Raw genomic sequence first — 16,292 nt, forward strand, 5'->3', positions numbered from 1 at the left:
GCCAGAACATCCAAGGGAGCTTCTGGGAACAATCAAAGCCGGCTAAGCAGAAAGGTTCCTGATACAGCTTCAGGACACCCTGTACTGTTTCCCTGAGTGATTACTTCACAAAACAGACATGCTTTCTTCCACTTCAGATTGTATATTGGTTTGGATCCATAGATTATCTACATCAGTGTTTAAAGCATTTCATGCAAAATGCCTGCAAGGAACTGATTAGTGCTGAGTTATCCTGCATCTATCTGTGCAGTGTCAACGGAAATTTTCTCTAATTTTGGTAAATTTCCAAGGTGTGGATTTAATAAAGGGTGAGTGCAATGACTTAAAGGGGGAATAAATGCTATTTATTGATATATGAGTCATATGGCTGTTGGTCTTTCAGTTTATTCCCTGGGAATATGCCTTGAAGACTAAAAATATTTAAATGGATGGATTTTAGAAGTGTTATAATAATGAGTAGATTGTTTAAGAGTGTGATTCAAAGGAGCATGCTTTTAAAAAAACTTTTCTATGTCCATTTTCAAAAGTTATGATTATTTTTATGTCTGATTTATGCAGTGCAATGGATAGAAGTGAACCTGGATCATGTTTGATTCAAAGTATCATTTTATCTCTTTATTCTTATGACTCCTGACCAAATTTCTTAACCTTTGGAGTCTTAATTCTACTTCCATGTGATTGTTTTAAGGATTTAATAGTATTAAATTAAATCATTTGTGATTAGTGCTTGACCCAAGTAGGCACTTGATAAAAGGTATTTTGAATCTAAATATAATTTTTATGACTCCTCCCTCACTACTTCCACAGATCATCTAAATGGCAGGTGAAGATCTTTTGCAAATCACTGCTGTAATGTAGAGTTACTAAGTGGACTTCATTATTATTCATTGTCATTACAGGGAGCATCCATCTTTTAGCCCTTTGAAAAAGAAAAAGTGGGCTGGAGAAGTATCTCAGTGGCACTGTGCTTGCTTGGCAAGCACAAGGTCCTGAGTTCAATCACTGGTACTGCAAAAATATAAAATAAAATAAAAAAACCACTGCTATAATTATATTTTTATCTGGGTGTGGCAGCACATGCCTGTAATTCCAGCACTCAGGAGGGAATCTGAGGCAGGAGGATCATCATGATTTCAAGGTCAGATTGGGCTACAGTGAGTTCAGGGCCAGCCAGAACAAAGGGAGACCCTGCCTCAACCCCCACACCCCCCAAAAAGAAAAGCAAAACTGAGCATACATCCAATGTGTACTAAGTTTGGGGAGTTAGGGAGATAGATTTTTATTGATATCTAACTCCTATTGTTGGCAAATGCCTGGACTGCAATGCCTTGTTCTATAGTCTGACAGATTGGGCATGAAGCTTCATGCGTATTACTGACAGTGGGAAAACTTCTTACAGGCTCCGTCTATCCAAGTTTAAGGAGTTCCACAACACTAAAACTCTTTGCATCTTCTTCCACTCTCTTCATGCTCCCAGGGAGATTGGTGAGCTTGGAAATAGGAGTTTGCATATGCAGTCCAAATCTTTTCTCTCTGCATGTGCCTGCAGAAAGCACACATTCTTTCATGACATTTCCATTGCAGTTGTTTTCCCTGTTGGGAGATCTGCAGCCTTCAACATCACCTATGAATGGTGGGGAGCTGTTTGATTTGGGAGTCCAGTATTAGGAAACTCATAATTACTGAAGATTCAAGCCACATCCCTGAATCCATTAGCAATCAAAGGTATTTTGTTTTCCTTCTACCCAAATTCCGTTTCTATCAATACTTTTTGAATTTAGAAGAAGAGATAATTTTATTAACTTAAAAACCCCAATATGCACATAACCCATATTTGTGTTGTACTGATAGCCTCTGTTGGCATAATAGCAGGATTTCAATATATCGCTTACAGTGTGTGCCCCAGGCATTTCTATATAAGTCCAGAGTGGTTCTTCAACATGTCCACATTTGAGGTATAGTTGTCATTTGCTGTCCTGTCTTACTAAGAAGACTACCTCCCAAGTATATGGAAAACTGAAAAGTTTCATTATCACTACTGGACAGCATGGGGGCACTAATTTACTTCAAGATAAATCTTTTCTAAAAATTTCTCAACTTATAATATATGCCAAAGTATAGTATTCTGGGCAGTGGTGGGAAGGATGACCCCCTCAATTTTATGTCCTGACTTTAAAAATAATTAAAGTCCTAGATAAACTCTTCTTTCAAATGAGTCTTTCATGTAAGAGAGCTAAATAATTTTTGGACCTAATTTTACTAATTGTAGGAACTTACACATAAAATAAGTGTTCTGCTGAGAACAGAAGTCAGAACACCCTGTCTTTTTTCTCTTCTCATAGCAGAGACTTCAGTTTCCCTTCTACTTCTGTATAGACTCCTGTGTTTAAAATTTACCACGAATGGATGCTGGGCTGTGGGTGGCAGAGTGGGCGTTGATGAAGCTGGTAGAGTAAAGTAGCTCATGAACTCCCGCTGAGCCTGCCTTAGATCATAGGTTATGTTTCTTTTGATACTCTTTTCAGTGTTCCTCTAAACAGTTTTGGGTGATTATCATGGCTACAGAAACCAGATTGTATATATCTATATTGCATGTATGGCCATAATTCATAACCAAATAAATATATATTTAGAATACATAGAGGAATAATATGTCAATAGTTTGATTTTTCTATGTTTGCCATTGCTTAGCTATGAAGGATGAAATTTCCATGAAGATTATCTTGCTTTAATGACAGAAATTCTTTTCATTGAGAGGCTAGAGGGCCACAAAGCACACTCTTGCTCTCCTAGTTAGGTGCAGGTGTTTGGAGGCAACCCAAGACTTGGTGTTTGTAATAGAAAAAGAATCAGAGACTTGAGATTGTCTCTTCTTTTTCCCCTTGGCTGACTTACTTTAATTCATGAAATAGGTCTCTTGTAAGTCTGAAAACTTGTTTTAAGATGCAATATATGTACATGTGGGAGTAAGAATGAGAGAAGGGAGAAAAGCAATGAAGAGATAGCGTGACCTAAATGTCTGCAAAGTAGTTTCTCTCTTTGAGTTTCTGTTTGTCATGCCAAATGGATAAAATGGATATCTCAACAATTGGCTACATACAAGAACTAATTTTCAAGTTAAATAAAAAGAGGAAAACATAAAGTACATCTACATTTCCCAAGAGATTTTAAAATGGCAACTAAAACTACTCTTTTTCCACTGCTGGCATTTTTACATTGGAAATCCATTGGCTAGAAAATTAATGGAAAACAAAAATACAGAAATATGTTCTTTACTGAGTGTAGCTACAACCTCATCAACCTAAGGTTAATTTAGCCTCCTTCCTATCTCTTTGTCTTTTTTCTTTTCTTTTTAATTTTTATTTCTTTTTTTTTGTTTTTGCTTAAGTGACCTGTAATTTCAGTAGGACAGTGGAAAACCCAGGAAAATAAATGTCAGAATAACTCAAGACATACAGACAAAGGACTACTTGAGGTAATTCTAAGTTGGGGACGTAACCCAAGTAGGAAATATATAAATACACAATTGATGTGTTACTGATATGGTTCAGAAACTAATAAATCTTAACTATACTATTTTTTATGGGCAAAGTACTATTTTTCCACATTCTGGCCAATATAAAAATGTTAAATAATATAAATATATGTAAGATCACAAGCTAGAATGAAAAATTGTATATGTATCCTTGAATGAAGATATGAATACAAGTTGTAGTTTATTATATGATAAATGTATGAGTTATTACAAAGTGTACATTAGTCATTCATAAAAAAGCAATCGACCTTTAAAATTACTACACAAGCCTCTACATGAAGACTTTTGGTCTGTGGTTCTTCAAGTAGATATGATCTGCATACATAAAAGGCATTTGCTTCTGAAACAAATGTGGATATATAATTCATAAGACAAATATATTCTCTAAATTAATTTAAAAATATATATATCTTTTAAAAACAATAACTAACCAGGATCATTTGGTTATTTATGACTATGTCACTCATCTTTCCCTTTAACAATGATTAGGAGGTATTGGGGAGAAAAATGCCTGGTTAAGCTTATGGGTTGAATAAATGAGACCTTAGGAACATGCCTTTAATCATTAAATATTTCCCCCTTCTCTTTCTCCTTCTATTCCTTGTCTTCATGCACCTCCTCCTCCTCATTTTGCCTCCTACCTCTCATCCTCTCCATCTCTTTTTCTTTTTTTTCCTCCTCCTCTTCTACTTCCTTTTCCTTCTCCTCCCTCTATGGCACTAAGGATTGAACCCTGGGACCACTGAGTTACATCTCCAATCTTTTATATTTTTAAATTTTTATTTTGGGTCCAGAGCTTCACTAAGTTTTTGTGGCATGGAGTTTTTGTAGGATGGAGTGTCAACTTGGTTGGCTTTGGGGTCATCCTGGAAGTTTGCTGATGTGTACTTGTGGATTTTTCTCGGTGGGTCATGGAAACATGACCTAGGGTACTATACTGGGGCCTTGGCCTGTTTTCTGGCTGGCTTTCTTCACCTCTTCGGCTTTCTAGTCACAGTGAGCTGAGAAACTTTGCACTGCCACACCCTTCTGTCCTGATGTTCTTGCCTTAGAGCCAGCTGACCATGGACAAAATCCCCCAAACTGTGAAGCAAATTAAACCTCTCCTCTTTTTAACTTGTGGGTGTCAGGAATAGTAGTGTCTCTGCATGAGAAAGCTGACTAATACAGTTGTCTAGACTGAACCTGAGCTTGTGATCTTCCTGCCTCATTCTCCTGGATTGCTTGGGTTATTGGCAAGCTCCACTATTCTTAAACCATAGACAAAGGTATTAGTTCTTTGTTACTCTAACAAAATCTCTAAAAATGGTGTCTGGAAGATAGTTTTTTTCTATGTTTAAACTCTATCATATGCTTCTTTTCTGAAATCATTAATAAATCAAATGGAAATCAATATGGAGATACCTCAAAGAACAAGGATTGGAGATCCCATTTGACACTGCTATCCCTCTGCTGGGTGTCTTCCCCAAAGAATTAAAAGAATCATACCACAATGGTATATGCACACCCATGTTCATAGCAGCACAGTTTGTGATAGCTAAAATTTGGAAGTAGCCCAATTGTTCAGCAACAGAAAACTGGATAAAGAAAATGTGTGCATGCGTGTGTGTGTGTGGGGGGGTGTGTTTATAAAATGGAGTACTACTCAGCCATAAAGAATGAGAAACTAGAAACATTTATAGGTAAATGGATGCACACTGAGGTGAAACTATTAGGTGAAATAAATAGGACACATATGTGTAAATACGAAATAGTTTCCCTAGTGTGAGAAACTGAAAGTGTAAATAAGGACTAAAGAGTATGATAGATAATGTGAAATAGGAAGAAAAAGTGCAAAGGGGAAGAAAAAATGGGAGGGGTAGGGGAAAAGCAAGATGGGAATGGAATTAGTATGAGAAAAAGAACAAAATGGAGACAAAGTCTTTATAGATAGGGAGGGGTGGAGGAGATGAAGGGAAGGCAGGGGAATGGGGAAAAAGTGAGAACAAGATGGATTATTTAAAGATGCAAATTTCCAATGATGAATGTCATTACATTGTATACCTTAAATGTACTGATAAAATTAATTAATTAGAATCTCAGTTATTTGTAATGATTAGCGTATGATTTTCTAAAAGTTGATATTTATGTTAATTTTTAAAAAGCGGTAAAAGGTATAAGTTCACAATTTGGTTGGCACCACACTATGCTCTGACAAACTGTGGATGCACCAGAGGAGAGCAGCAGGGCATCGGGCGTGCGGTCTCACATGCCACACATGGCATGGAATCATGGCTCACATTTCCTTTAGATTTGGTACAGCAGGGATTCACTAGCGACTCCAGCTGACACAGCTGGCACAGTTACAAGAGATTATCAGTGTAAAGTGGCTAATAATTTTCTTTTCAGTTACAATCAACTTCCAGACCATGAGTTTCCCCACTGCTTTAATAATACTATATTTTTTTCTCACAACTTCTGTCAAACTTTCATGCTTTTCAGCAGTCTTATTACTATACTCAAATTCTATTAAATCCTTTTTTTAAAATTTGACTATAGTAGAGGTATTAACTACCAGTTAAAAAACAGCTTTAACTTATAGCTATATATACTGTCAAAAATTGTAGTTTTTTCTTTTTTTTTGTCCCGGGGATTGAACTCAGGTCTTTGCTCTTGCAAGGCAGGCCAACAAACCACTGAGTTAAATCCCCGGCCCAGAAATTGTAGTTTTTAATCCCATATTTTGTTTTTTTGCTCCCACATTAGCATTAATCACACTAACAGTAAAGTGGTTCTCTCTGCCTTTTTCTTTCACACATACAAACACATGCACACATGAATTTCTTAGAGGTTAGAATTATCACTTTTAAACTTTAGTTTTCTTTTTTCTATCAAAATTTTTCTCTCAGAGACCTAATCAGAATTGCTTGTCAGGCCCCATTAGTTCCTTCCTTTGAAAGCTTTTACATGAATTAATTAATTAAAAAAAGTCACCAGATAGAAGGCAATTCTCAACAGCCTTGTCTATTTCACATATTCATATCAAGTATGATCAAGTAAGACTTTGTGCTGGGGGTCAGGGGCCTAGACTCCAGCTCTGTCTTGAGTTTCTGAATCTATAAAATAATGATTAGAACACATGTGTTTTTCAGAGTTCTGGAGAGGATTAAACAAAGTAATGTAAGATCAAATCCCAGTTGTTTACTCTTTGTAATATTTCCTGTGTGATTGGGATTTTGTTCATAAAGTCCTTGCCTGCACCTACCTAAGTGTTCAGGAGTACCACTTATTCTCTGTTTCTGTTTTAATATTTAGATCTCTAATTTATTTTGAGTTTAGTGCACAATGAGAGAAACAGGTCCAATTTTAGTCTTTGGCATGTGGAAAGCCAGTTTTTCCAGCACCATTTATTAAAGAGACTATCTTTCTTCCAGTGAAGGTGTTGGCCCTTTGTCAAAGATAAGGTAGCTGACTGTGTTTGGAGTCATTCCTGCACCTTCTGTTCTGCACCATTGATCATCAGATCTGTTTTTTTTCCAGTACCATGCTGTTTTAGCACAGTAGCTTTGTAGTATAATTTCATGTCAGGGATTGTGATACCCCCTGCCTTGCCTTTGTTGCCCAGAATTGTTTTTGCTATTCTAGGTCTCTTGTGGTTCCAAATGAATTTCAGGAATGTTTTTTCTAGTGCTCTGAGGAATGCTATTAGTATTTTGATCTGGATTGCATTAAATCTGTCTAACAACTTTGGGAGTATGGCCATTTTTACTGTTGATTCTTCCTACCCATAAGTAAGGGATATCTTTCCATTTTCTGTTATTCTCTTCAATCTCCTTTCCCAGAGTACTACAGTTTTCATTATAAAGATATTTTACTTCCTTTGTTAGATTGATTCTTAAGTATTTCATTTTTTTGATGCTATTGTGAAAGACCTGGTTTCTCTAATTTATCTATCAATAAGTTTGTTATTTGTGTACAGGAATGCTATAGATTTAGAAATCACCAACAGAGTGCAGAGAAACAACAGAGTGGGAAAAAATTTTGTCAACTGTTCTTACATCTGTTCCTCAAATGTCTAGATGATATGCAGAACTGAAAAAAAAAATCACCTCCTCCAATGGGTATCTGAGATGAATACACACTTCTCAGATCAAGTACAGAGAGTAAATACGTGAAAAAAAACTTCAACATCACTGGTCGTTTGAGAGATGCAAATTAAAAGAATGTTGAGATTCCATTGCAATCCAGAAAGAATGGCTTTTATCAAGAAACTCAGTGCAGCTGTGCCTATCTGCAAGTGCAAAGTCCTGAGTTCAATTCCTGGTACCAAAAAAAAAAAAAAATCAACCAACAACAAATGCTGGTGGGCTGTGGGGAAAAAGGAATCCTTCTCCACTGTTGGTGGGAGTGTAAACTAATGAAACCACCACTGAAATCAGTGTGGAGATTCCTCAAAAAACTAAAATGAGGTATTTGACCCAAGTATCCCCCTTCTTGGAATCTTTTTTTTCCAGCTTTAATTGAGTTTATTGGTATATTTTAGGAATATAGTACAGTTACATTCATTGTTGGGATCTTGTACCTCTACATGACAGATCTTGGTTCTCATTTTTTTCCCTTATCCCTGCCCTCCTTTCACCACCTCCTCCCCTCCCCTCTGCAAACACTTTATTTCCTTCTTTCATTATCACACATTTTTTTCTTTTCCCTTATTACCCTTCCTCCTAACAATCCCACCTTCCCTACATCTTTAGCCACTTTCTTCCCATTTCACAATGTCAGTAATCTTACTAGGATCTTATGTATTGTTGCAGTTTATTCACACTAGAGAAACTATTCGGTATTTACACATGGTGTGACTTATTTATTTCACTTAGGAGTATATCCTCAATATGTATCCATTTTCCTATGAATAAATCTATTTTCTCATTCTTTATGGCTGGGTAATATTCCATTTTATAGAAAAACCACATCTTCTTTATCCAGTTTCCAACTGAGGGGTAAATGGGCTGTTTCCAAGTTTTAGCTATTACAAACTGTGCTGCTATAAACATGGGTGCACATACTGTGATATGATTCTTTTAGTTCTTTTGGAAAGATACCCAGTAGAGGGATGGCTGGGTCAAATGGAACCTCTAGTCCCAGCTCTTTGAGGTATCTCCATATTGATTTCCATAGTGGTTGCACCAGTCTGCACTCCCACCAACAATGGAGAAGGGTTCCTTTCTCCCCACAACCCCGCCAACATTTATTATTGTGTGATTTCTTGATAGCAGTCATTCTTTGTGGGGTGAGGTGGAATCTCAGTGTTGTTTTCATCTGCATCTCTCGAATGACGTGTGATGTGGAGCATTTTTTCATATATTTACTTGCTGCTTTTACTTCTTTGTCTGAGAAATGTCTGTTCATTTTGGATGACTATTTTTGAATCGAGTCTTTATATTTAGAGGAGCTGATTGTTTTGAGTTCTTTATATATTCTAGATAATAGTCCTTTGTCGAGGAGCAGCTGGTAAAATTTTTTCCCACATGTAGATTGTCTCTTAGTTCTGCTGATGGTTTCTTTTGCAGTACAGAAGCTTTTTAATAAGATGAGATCCCACTTGTTGATTCTTTCTGCTAGTTCCCATGCTACTGAGGATTTGTTCATAAAATCTTTTCCTATACCAATGTCTTCCAGAGTTCTGCCTAACTTACCTTCCAGCAAGTTTAGTGTTTCTGTTTTAATATTAAGATCTTTAATCCACTTGGATTTTAATTTAGTGCATGGTGAAATATAGGGGTCCAGTTTTAATCTGTGGCAGGTTGAAATCCAGTTTTTCCAACACCATTTATTAAAGAGGCTATCTTTCCTCCATTGAGGATGGTCAGCTCTTTGTCAAAGCTGACATAGCTTACTACATCTGGATTTGTTTTTGTGTCTTCCAATCTGTTCCACTGATCCTCAGGCCAGTTTCTTTGCCAGTACCATGCTGTTTTTATCACAGTGGCTTTGTAGTATAATTTCAAATTGGGAATTGTGATACCTGCTGCCATGTATCTGTTGCCTAGGACTGCTTTTGCTATACTAGGTCTCTTATGGTTCCAAATGAATTTTTGGATTCTTTTTTCTAGATCTGTGAAATATAGTGTTGGAATTTCCATGGGCATTGCATTGAATCTGTATAGCAATTTTGGTAGTATGGCCATTTTCACTATGTTGATTCTTTCTACCCAAGAGCAGGGGATATCTTTCCATTTTTAAAAATATCCTCTTCAATTTCTTTTTTCAGAGTGCTATAGTTTTCAGTGTAGAGATCTTTTGCTTTTTTTGTTAGATTGATTCCTGGATGCTTCATTTTTTTTTGGATGCTATTGTGAAGAAATTTGTTTCCCTAATTTCTCTCTCAGTGAGTCTGTTATTTGCGTACAAGAAGGGTGTTGATTTTTGGGTGTTCACCTATCTAGCTACTCTACTGAATCTGTCAATTAAGTCTAGAAGTATTTTGGTGGAGTTTTTTGGGTCTTCAATGTAGAGTATCATATCTTCAACAAATAATGACATTTTAACTTCTTCCTTTCCTATCTTTATTGCTTTAATTTCTTTCTCTTGTCTAATTGCTGTGGCTAATGTTTCTAGAACTGTATTGAAGAGGAGTGGTTATAGTGGGAATCCTCATCTTGTTCCTGATTTTAACTTGAAGGTTTTCAGTTTTTGGCCATTTAATATGATGTTGGCTGTTGTTTTTTCATAGATAGCCTTTATTAAATTGAGATATAGACCATCTATTCCAATTTTTTGCAGGGTTTTTATCATGAATGAGTGTTGAATTTTGTCAAATGCTTTTCCTGCCTCTGTTGAGAGGATCATATGGTTTTTGTCCTTGACTCTGTTAATATAATGTATTACATTTATTGACTTTCATATGTTGAACCACTCTTGCATCCCTGGAATAAATCCAAACTTGGTCAGGATGGATGATCTTCTTGATTAGAGTCTGTATTCTGTTTGCTAGTGTCTTATTAAGTATTTTTGCATCTATATTCATTAAGGAGATTGGCCTATAGTTCTCTTTTTTAGTGCATCTTTCCCTAGTTTGGGAATCAAATTGATACTTGCTTCTAGGAATGAATTTGGAAGTATAGCTTCCCTTTCAATTTCATTGAAAAGTTTGAAGAGTAATGGCAGTAGTTCTTCTGTAAATGTCTTGTAAAATTCAGCAGTGAATCCATCAGGGACTGGGCTTTTCTTTGTTGGTAAATTTTTAATAACATTTTCAATTTCACTGACTGCAATTGGGGTGTTTAAAATGTTTTTATCTTCTTTTTCAACTTTGGTAATTCATAAATGTCTAGAAATCTGTACATTTCTTCTGTGTTTGCCATTTTATTGGAGTACAGGTTTGCAAGTAGGTATTGATCCTCTGGATTTCTATTGGATCTGTTGTGACTTCACCTTTTTCATTCCTGATTGCCTAGATCTGAGCCTTTTCTTTCCTTTTTTGATAAGATTAGCTAAGGGTTTGTCAATTTTATTTATTCTTTCCAAAAACCACCTCTTTGTTTCATTTATTTTTTGTATCATTTTCTTATTTTCCATTGCATTGATTTCTGCTCGAATCTTTATAATTTCCTCTCTTGTTCAAGCTTTGGGTTTTTCTTGCTCTTGTTTTTTTAGATAGAAGTCTAAGATTCATCCTTAGATTGTTCATTTGAGCCCGCTCTGTTTTCCTAGTGTTGGCATTCCATGTTATGAATTTTCCCCATAGAACTGCTTTCATTGTGTCCCATAGATTCCTATATGTTGTATTGGCATTTTCATTTAGTTGTAAAAACTAATTTCTTCTTTGATTTCCTCTGTAATCCATTGATTGTTCAGGAGAGTGTTGTTCAGTTTCCATGTGCTTGTGAAGTTCCTACAGTTTCTTGTGCTATTGATCTCCAGCTTGATTGCACTGTGATCTGATAGTATACAGGGGATGACTTCAATTCTTTTTCATTTATTCAGACCTGTTCTGTGAGCCAATATGTGGTCTATATTGGAGAATGATCCATGTGCAGCCAAAAAGAATGTATATTCTGATTTTGTGGGGTGGAATACTCTGTAGACATGTATTAAGTCCATGTGTTCCAAAGCTTTATTCAGTTCTATTATTTCATTGATTTTCTGCCAAGATGATCTGTCAATTTGTGATAGTGGGGTATTTAAATCCCCCACTAGAATTGTTTTAGTGCTTATTTGGTTTTTCATCTTACTTAATATTTCTTTTATATAGTTGGAGGCATTTATATTTGGTGCATATACGTTTATGATTATCATCTCTTGCTCTTCAATTGTTCCCTTTACAAGGATGTAGTGGCCTTCTTTGTCTCTCTTAATGAGTTTTGGTTTGAAATTTACTTTGTCTCTGAATAAGTTTGCTACCCCTGCTTTTTTTCTGGGCTCCTGACTCATGGAGAATTGTTTTCCATCCTTTCACTTTCAGTCTATTGGCTTCCTTTTGCACTAGTGTGTTTCTTGTATACAACATACGGTTGGATTTTGCTTCTTAATCCATTCTGCCAGTCTATTTCTCTTGATTGGTGAATTGAGGCCATTGACATTGATGGTTATAACTGATATGTTCTGACTTATTATTGTCATGTTATTGTTCTTTTGTTGACTTTTTTTCTTTTTCTCCTATCTCCTTTTAGTTTCTTGCCTTGCCTATTTGATTTGGTCTGTTGGGCCTCATGGTATCCTGACCTTCATTGTCCTTTTCTAGGATATTGTTTAGAATTTCTTGTAGTGCTGGTTTGGTGTTCATGAAGTCTCTCAGGTGTTCTTTGTTGTGGAAGTATCTTATTTCCCCATCCATTTTGAAAGAGAGTTTGCAGGATACATCAGTCTAGGTTGGAGACTGTTTGCTTTTAGGACTCGAAATACCTCACTCCAGGCTCTCCTTGACCTAAGGGTTTGTGTTGAAAGTGCTGTGATTCTAATGGGCTTTCCTTTGCATGTGATTTGTTTCTTTTTGCTCACTGCTTGTAGTATTTTATTTTTCTGTTGAATTTCTGGGATCTTGATTATTATATGTCTAGGTGTAGATTTTTTTTTTGATCATGCCTAGTTGGAGTTCTATATGCCTCACTTATCTGTATGTCTAATTCTTCCCTTCTGTTTGGGAAGTTTTCTGTCATTAATTCTGTGAACAGCTTTTTAAAGTCATTTGTGTTTTCTTCTGGTGTTTCATGGATTCCTATCAGTTTTATATTATTTTTCTTTGCATCCTCTAGAAGTTGTTGGATCGATTTCTCCTGATCCCTTACTGTTTTTGAGAGACCTCTTTTTTCACGGTCCCTGACTGCAATCCTATCTTCTATATCTGAAATTCTATCTTTGCAATCTTTTATTCTGTTATGTACACTTTCAATAGAGTTTTTAATCTCCTGGATATCTGTTTGAATCTGTTTTATGGATTCCATTTCTTTCCTCTGTTGGGCATTCATTGTTTCCATTTCTTTCTTTTGCTGAGTCTTCATGGCTTCTATCATGGTCTTGAGCTCACCTATTTTTCTGTCAGTTTCTGCTCTAGAGTCTCGAATCATGGCTTCCATTTTGCTCACCATCTCTATGGTTAACTGGGAAATTATTTCTGATTTGAATTTTTCTAGTGCCTGATTGATCTGTTTTGTCACCTCCTGTGCTATGTGTCCAGGGTGTCCTGGTGGTTCACTATCGGCCTTTTCATGCTCATTTGCCCTACTGTTTGCCATTGGTGAACTGGAAGTTTGTCTTTGTGTCTTGCTTAAGTGTTTTCTCATTTTTATTTTTGTTGTTCGGTTGTCCTTGGTTTAATTTCTGGGTTATTACTTAAATCTTCCTGATATAGTTGCATTTTAGCTTTTGAGTCTCTAATGACTCATAGCCATCCTCATTTTCATAATATTAGAGAAAACAACTCATTAAACCAATCACAATCCCTTATCTCAATTGATACATTCAGCAGTGTAATAGGATCAAACACAGCTTGCAAATTGACCACTTGTGGTAGTCGTTAATCTATCACATTTAAACCATGTGAATTAAATTAATATCAAGAAGCAGCCCAAAATATGTTTGCAGTGAATACTGTTTTCAGTATAGCATCTTTACCATTGTTGATGGGGGCTTAGAATGAGCTAGGACGAGAGGAGTGAAAGAATTGGAGAAGGTTTCAAGTGAATCCAGAGGATGTAGAATGACCATTCTATCTTTATGAAACTATTAACTTAAAAGGGGATAGACAGAGTGCAGGAATAAGGACAAGAATATATCCCCTTAACAGTAACAGGGCCTTGCCTTCCCTTGAAGCTATGGAGCCCTGAGTGAGGTAAAATGACAGAAGAAAAGAACATAAAGGAAAAAATAAAAAAAAAATAAAAAAAAAAGAAGCCTGAGTTAGAGCAGGAGCAGGAATAAAAAGGGAAATGAGGTTTAATATGGTGGAGCAAGAGACTGAGTTGGAGAGAAAGGACAGACAAAAGAAAGAAATTTTAGGGTGGAATGAGGAAAAGAAAATGAAAAAAAAAAGAATTTGAAGGGCCTCTTTCAGACTATGTCTCTGTTGTCATGTTATACCACATGTACATCCATGTGCAGAACCAAATCCCCTGATGCCAGCTAGCCAATGGCAGGTCCCTGTGAAACAGACTGACCTCAGTCCATAAGGCATAAATTGAGTTTCCCAATCTGGAGGTTTGAACTGCAGTCAGTTCTATTACAGGTTTCCCCTGCCCTTTCTTTAAAGATGTTCAAATTTGGGAGCTCAGAAGACTACCCTTCATGACCACCTATGCCCCGGCAGAGTGGGTCCAAGGATTGTCCCAATCAGGAGGTTTGAGTATGGTGGGGGGCAGAAGGTTGTGGGGGTGTTTCAAGGGCACCCTCTCAGTTACCTTCTTTACTGGATCTGGTGGTGCGTAGTTGGGAAGGTTGTGGACCCACTGGGTCCCTTCTTGGAAACTTAACAAAAGAATTAAAAGCCTCAGGCCATAATGATATCTGCGTATCCATGTTCAAAGCATAGTTTGTAGTAGCTAAATCTTGGAAACAACCCAAATGCCCATTAACAGATGAATGGATAAAGATTTTTTAATACAGTGAAATACTACTCAGCCATAAAGAAGGACACATTTGAGACATTTATAGCTAAATTAATGCACCTGGAAACCATATTCTTAAGTGAAATAAATCAGAGAAACATTTAAATATTATATTGTTTCTCTGGTGTGAGAAACTGAAAGTGTAACTTTTTTTTTTTGTATCGGGGATTCAGCTCGGGTCCTTGCACTTGCAAGGCAGGCAGCAGAACCTCTGAGCTAAATCCCCGACCTGAAAGTGTATATAATAAGATGTATAATAGATGTTGTGATAAAGGAGGAAAAATTTAAATGTGAGGGGCATGGGGGGAATGAAAGGATGGAAAGGAAAAGAAAAAAAATGAGAAAAGATAAAATGGAAACAAAGCTCTTGTAAATAAGAAGGGGAAGAGAGAAGAAGGAAAGGGAGGGGAATGCAAAAAAAAATAATCACAATACAAATTCCAATGAATTTGATCATATGAATTTGATCAAAATACAATGAATGTGATCATATGCATGTCTTAATATACTTAATAAATTTAATAATGATAAAACTTAATAATAAAAGTTATTGATAAAAAAGTAATCTAGGGCAGCGCTTTGTAAAACTATAAATCACTAAAAGTTTTAAATATTATTACATGAGAAGATATAAAATTTAAGACAAAACGCTTTCTTAAACAAAATAATCTATTCTCATCCTTTTTTTTTTTTCTTTTGTATGGGGAATGGACTCTGGACCTTGCACTAGGGAGGCAGGCAGCAGCACCACTGAGCTAAACCCCAGCCCCCTCTCCCCTTTTAAATTCTTTGTCCTTGGAAACCTTAGTTCCACTTTATCAAGTGACCTGTGGTGAAGTCTTTTATCATTGTTTGCCACTTGTGAGAAGAACTGAACTCTCTGAGAGTCTGAATACATTGTTATGTGAGATGACAATGAGTGCAGAGTTGCAAAGATAAAGTGTGGAGCACCACAGTAGGGCCTCCTTGTTAGAGTTCATGCTCATACTATTTTTTGGCCTTTTCCTTAATTTGTACATGATAAAAGAGGTCAAATATTTTTCTCTAAGTGAATATTAATATATTTATGTGAAAAAATTGCCCAGCCCAATTATAAGAAGTTTTGGTTAGGAATTGGGTATCTTTTTGAATATGGATGTTAGTGGTTATTGTTAATTATAAAAATATTAGTATATACGACATAATCTTATTTATATATCTGCATAGTCATTTAAAGTTCACAGAATTTTAAAAGTTGCTTTTCTTGCTGGATGTGGTGGTGAAAGCCTATAATCCCAGCACTTGGGAGGCTGAGGCAGGAGGATCATTGTGAGTTCAAGGTCAGCCTGGGCTCTTTAGTAGGTTCAAGGCCAGACTGAACTACATAGTGAGACCCTGTCTCCAAACAAATTGCATTTCTTTTCACATTTAGGATCTTCAGACATCTTCAATTGCTCCATGAAGTATAATATGAGCAATATAACTGTACTACAAGCAATAAGTTGCAAATAATGTGATTTCCCTTCTTTTTGGAGAATGTTTTTCTCTTTATTTTCCATATACATATATTAATAATTTCCAGTTGCAGAAATAATGGGTAAATGCCATAAACCTTTAAACTAAGTTTATAAATAACTCTCAACTAGTTTTGGTAGTGAAGGGAACTAATACCAATGCTTTAGCAAGGAAAAATTTAA

Source organism: Fukomys damarensis, unplaced genomic scaffold, assembly GCF_012274545.1.
Source record: "Fukomys damarensis isolate Sample0158 unplaced genomic scaffold, DMR_v1.0_HiC HiC_scaffold_38, whole genome shotgun sequence".
NCBI lineage: Eukaryota > Metazoa > Chordata > Mammalia > Rodentia > Bathyergidae > Fukomys > Fukomys damarensis.